Here is a 6,353-nt window from a genome sequence, read left to right as displayed (position 1 = left end):
GTAGTTTTTCTTTTAGGTTTTTCACGGAAAATTTTCACGAGCTGAAATTTAGACTTTGAGGCGGGTTAAGGCTTGTCTGCACGTATCATAAATACCGCGATCGGACAAATTTGCATGATCAAAATGCTTAAATATTTTGAATTTAACACTTTTACTTGCAAAGCGGATAATTTATTATATTATGAAAATTCGCAACCTAATAATTGTCTAAAATCGTCCAGAGTTCTTCGCCTAATGGAAGCTAAAGCAAAAGCTGGCAGTTCACGGGACCCACGGCGAACGCACCAATTTAAATGCGCTATACAGCCAAGTATTTGAAACTCTTGAAACAATCGGCAAATAACTGATTTATAAATTTCCGAAATGAATCTAGAAACTGTGTACTTGGTATCAGAGGTATTTATGATAGCGACTGAAAGCTGTCGCTTGATCAGTTTTTCTGTTGATTATAATGACACCGGCAAGTCTGTGACGCTCGTAGCGAGCCATTTAGTAGAGTTAGTAACTCTGGTGCAAGGCCATCACAAAAATTATTGAGGTGACTACAAGAAAGTAAAATTGAAAATCGTAGATTATAGTCTTTTGTTCAATTTGCATTGCCTAGCTTTGAGAAATTCGTGTTCAGACTGAAATGATGGTCTGATCATCTGATGGTCATGATGGCTGATGCATAGTCATCTGATGGTCACGATGGCTGATGCATAGTCATCTGATGGTCACGATGGCTGATGCATAGTCACCTGATGGCCACGATGACTGATGCATAGTCACCTGATGGCCACGATGGCTGATGCATAGTCATCTGATGGTCACGATGGCTGATGCATAGTCACCTGATGGCCACGATGGCTGATGCATAACCATCTGATGGCCACGATGGCTGATGCATAGTCACCTGATGGCCACGATGGCTGATGCATGGTCACCTTATGGCCACGATGGCCTGGGGGCCTAAGTATGATCACCTGATGGCGACGTCGGCGCCCTCAGCGCTGGTGACGCTGCCCTCGAGCGCCCCGTTGAGGGCGTCGACGATGGGGGTGCACTGCTCCAGGGTCTTGGTGAGCCGCGCGTCCTCCTGCGCCAGTGCTGCGTTCTGCTCAACAACGGGCGTCTAGAACATCGCAGTGAACAGCAACAGGTTCAGGGCGCAGGCACTAATTGTGTTATCACGTAAAAAAATTACTTTAGGTATCGGCATTACTTACGGTGGCAGTTCACATGTACAACTGTACAACCATCACGTGTACAACTGTACAACCATCACGTGTACAACTGTACAACCATCATATGTACAACTGTGCAACCATCATATGTACAACTGTACAACCATCACATGTACAACCATCATATGTACAACTGTACAACCATCACATGTACAACTGTACAATCATGTCCGAACTCGGCCAATAAAACGTGCAGCAAGTAAAAGTATAACAAATTCTGGCTCAGTCATTGATTGAAAAAAATAAAGAAACGTAAAATTGGATGAAGAGTAGTAGTAGTAGTATGATGGTTTGCTAGCGCTTCAGCTATAAAGCTATTTCACGCCGGATATCATAATATAACATCGCCAGCAAGGCGGAAAGTCTCAATTATTCAAGATCTCAAGTTAATCATCACCCACAAGGGACGGAAGGTCTCAATTGTCCAGCCCGCTGAAGCTGGCTCGAAAGAAGCAGCGTTAGCATCTCAAAGAGACGAAGTGACAAGGAGGGACAGGTGAAAAGCATCAGAAACGAAGACACTCGAACAAGAGGTCGCTTACACGGGACGTCGGCCGCCCGCACGAGAGAGACAGAGAAGGGAAATGTAAGGAATCCTAACTGCGTAATAACTTAATGTAAGGAATCCTACCTACATAATAACTTAACCCCACAACTGAGACCTGCAGTCAGACACCGCGGGCTCAGCGGTGGGGCGCTCAGGAACAATCCCCCTAGGAGCGCGAAATCCCGTCGGGCAGCACGGCGCGCCAGAGCACCGCGCGGTCCATGCGACGTCGGGCAGCACGGCGTGCAAGAGCACCGCGCGGTCCATGCGACGTTGGGCAGCACGGCGTGCCAGAGCAACGCGCGGTCCATGCGACGTTGGGCAGCACGGCGTGCCAGAGCAACGCGCGGTCCATGCGACGTTGGGCAGCACGGCGCGCCAGAGCAACGCGCGGTCCATGCGACGTCGGGCAGCACGGCGTGCAAGAGCACCGCGCGGTCCGTGCGACGTTGGGCAGCACGGCGTGCAAGAGCACCGCGCGGTCCATGCGACATTGGGCAGCACGGCGTGCAAGAGCACCGCGCGGTCCATGCGACGTCGAGCAGCACGGCGTGCCAGAGCAACGCGCGATCCATGCGACGTCGGGCAGCACGGCGTGCAAGAGCACCGCGCGGTCCATGCGACGTCGAGCAGCACGGCGTGCTAGAGCACCGCGCGGTCCATGCGACGTCGAGCAGCACGGCGTGCCAGAGCACCGCGCGGTCCATGCGACGTCGAGCAGCACGGCGTGCCAGAGCACCGCGCGATCTTCTCAATCATAACCCTCTCGTTGCAACCATGTCTTCTCATGCTGTAAGCTTGCTGTTCATTGTTCTTGCCGAAGTTAAGTACTTTACACTTGTCAGCATTGAAACGCAGCTGCCACGCATCAGCCCAGTTAACTAAACTATCAAGATCATTTTGCAGTTGCATTTTATTTGACGCATCCTTAACTGTTTTACAAACTTTTGTGTCATCGGCATACATGGAGCACACGCTTGACACAACTTCTGGTAGATCGTTTATAAAAGCGACAAACAAAACAGGTCCAAGAACGCTTCCTTGTGGCACGCCACTGCGCACTGATGCCCAGTCTGATACGGTTCCGTTAATGCTCACACGCTGTCTTCTGCCTATTAGGAAATTCCTGATCCATTGGAGTACATTTCCCTCTATTCCCAAAGAATTCACTTTACGTAACAGTCGCTCATGCGGAACACTATCAAATACTTAATGCAAATTAGGGGCAGGAAGAGAAAGATTCAATGCTATGCAAGTATACTGTAAAGAACTATTTGCTATGGTTTGCTATTTACAAAGAAGAAAACTATACTTCTAGCCTGCACTTGATATCCAACTATGCAGCGACTTGAGGCACACAAAAGGATATCTGAACACATGATCTTAATTGAGTTACGATAACAGCCTTAGAATTCTCCTGAAGAAGCAAGAGCAACTTAAGGAGCAATATACCTGTACTGTACACACGCTCTCATTGATGACCAACACGCATTGCAGCCATGGTGACGAGAACTTTGTCAAATTGACTTTCATACGTAAAGTATCCTTCATACCGAAGAGAACACTAGTCGTTTAAAGTTCAAGAATATAGAGAAACTAGACAGGATATTCTACATACTAAATTTCTCTTGTAGTTCGAAGCATTGTCAACAAACGAGACGATATAGCGAGGTTCTTAGCTACATCCAACGACACGAATCAGTACAAAGGTAATAAGGCGAAGGAAATAATAGACGTGAAATACGAAAATAATGACGCCCGTCACACGCAACCTTGTCTTTAAGATGTGTAATGCAAGTTATGCCTATGATAACGATAGAACACTTATTTGAGTCTCAAGTGTAGGTAATAGCTTGATCGTCGTGATAATATTAGTGAAAAACATACTACCATAAATATGCATGTTTCATGGTAGTTTGAAGCTTAAACTACATTACTTTGCGAGTTCCGTAGCATTAAAGGTAATCATACGGTAAAATAATCCTTCAAAACTTTGCAAAGCATTACTAGCTCAACTCAGTACCAACGCCATTTGTGAAGGTTTCAATTGAGAGACACATGATAAGATAATGAGACGCATGAGCTTATGTCAGGACATAAAAGCTAGTCAAGTGATAGGTTCATGACACGTCAGGAGTTAGTCCCAGGGTCTACAGTTTACAGGCAGGATGCGCTCGTTAAACATAACAATTGCTTAGAAGAAACAAAGCGGCGGAAATAACAAAGGATTCGTTCGTATCAAAGGAACAAAATAGACAGGAGGTAAAATATAATGAACCGTGAAGATAGGGAGCCCAATATGACCTCAAATCGAATGGACACGATGTTTAAAGGTATTGCTTGAACAAGATGCCTCAAAGACAGCAAAACTGCAACATTCATTGCAAGGAATGCAATCAAATGATATGCTAATTCAACTTTGAAAAAATAAATAAAATTGTAAAATTCTAAGAAGAGTTAGTTTAGTGGCCAAATGTTTACTAGCGCTTCAGCTGTTTAGCTATCTCGCACCGAAAGTCAAGATGAACATCACCATAGAGGTGGAAGGTCTCAATTATTCATCACCCACAAGGGGCTGAAGGTCTCAGATGTCCAGCCCGCTGAAGCTGGCTCGAAAGAAGCAGCGTTAGCATCTCAAAGAGACGAAGTGACAAGGAGGGAAAGGTGAAAAGCATCAGAAACGAAGACACTCGAACAAGAGGTCGCTTACACGGGACGTCGGCCGCCCGCACGAGAGAGACAGAGAAGGGAAATGTAAGGAATCCTAACTGCGTAATAACTTAATGTAAGTTATCCTACCTACATAATAACTTTACCCCACAACTGAGACCTACACTCAGGCACCGCGAGCTCAGCGGTGGGGCGCTCAGGAACAATCCCCCTAGGAACGCGAAATCCCATAGAACTTCTGACGAGCACAGGCACGCGTCAGAAGTCCCCCCTGAGGGGAATTCTAAGAAGAACGAATGACATGAAAAACATCACAGGAAGAAGCCGAAAACGTTTATTTTTTAGTAGTATTTCAAACAGATAATCCGCTTTCACACGGTTAATTATAGCGATTAACGGTGCCAAGCATCTAGTGGATACAAACATGTCAGGGCGGCGGGGGGAGCTAGCACGTTTGCACATTTCCTGTGAGGCCTCTTCTAAATGTTATCTAAGAAAAAGAGTCAGAGTGCTTAGTTAAAATTACGTCTTTACGTGTAGTCACCATAGGGGCCATTTTATGCATGTAACAAAAATGTATCCGGAAAAATGACCGGATACAATGCATCCAGAAAAATAACCGGATACAACGTATCCGGAAAAATGACCGGATACATCCACTAAGCGAGGATGAACCACGGTAGTCTACCGCACCCACACCGTCGCGTCCGGGAATTCCTAACTAATACATTAGATAGCAAAATAACTACAAACATTGATCGTCTCAAGCTCGACGTTCTCTGGGAAACCTCAGCCTAATAACAGCCGAGAAAACCTCAACCTAATAACAGGCAAAAAAAAAAAAAATCTTACGGGGTTTAACTGCTACGCCACCACTCGTCAGACGTTACATCAACTGACTAAAATATATCGTATAGAAATGCTCTAAATTTAAACAGTAATACGGCAGACTAAAGCATGAACACAAACGTCGAAGGTTAAAGTTTTAACAATAACTGAAATAAGCAAGTCCCTTAGAGGCCCGCAGGACTGCTCTGCGGCATCAAATCAAAGCGCACAGTTTCTCGTCAATCAAACTAATTAAGCTAATCTTCTTCCACGCACTAACATAATCTGTACACGTTTATGAAGTACAGTGTTACGTATCACCAAAAATATATATACATTACAGAAACGTTGAAAAATAATTGAAAGTATAGAATAAATAGTTCGATCGTTTTAAACAAGAAATGTACGTTACATAATACGGCAATGCCTCCACCCGATGTCTTCAATACGCAATATTTACTATTAAAACCAAAGAGAAAATTTACCCTAAACAAGCGATCTACATTTCTACGTCTTTATTCAGGGAAGTTTCGGCTAATGAAAACCACACTAATTATTTTACACTACCTACATCAACATTTAAAAATTTTGGCAGATAAACGAAAAAACGAGTTTAGTTTCCCTTTTATAAACTTCAAGATAAATAAGAAAGCTCACACGCACAATTTTATTGTACATGTGTAACATGCATCATCCTACAATGTAAGCGCTGTAACACCTGCCAGTTATTGTACAATTTACATGTGCCAGTAAAAAGCTACAAAAGTTAGCAGTAGAAATGGCGAAATGTAAATAGCAGAAATGACACTATAAATGTCATACAAATGAAACACTTTATCTCAGTACAAAAAATTTGACATTATTTACATGTTTCATGAGCTGACTACGATGGACTGCTACAACAGCTATAAGATTTAATTCGAAAAAAGAAAACAGGAAATTTACGTGGATATATGATAGTTTAGTCCAGTCTATAGTGGTCAATTATCATCAAAACGCACATCATCTTCATACGAAAACGCAACGTTTATAAATTGATTAAAGAACTAAATATTTGCCGAGACAATGCCCTGAAGTTTCAG

The sequence above is a fragment of the Hyalella azteca genome, unplaced genomic scaffold (assembly GCF_000764305.2).
Source record: "Hyalella azteca isolate HAZT.00-mixed unplaced genomic scaffold, Hazt_2.0.2 contig11680, whole genome shotgun sequence".
Lineage (NCBI taxonomy): Eukaryota > Metazoa > Arthropoda > Malacostraca > Amphipoda > Hyalellidae > Hyalella > Hyalella azteca.
This window is presented reverse-complemented; position numbering follows the sequence as displayed.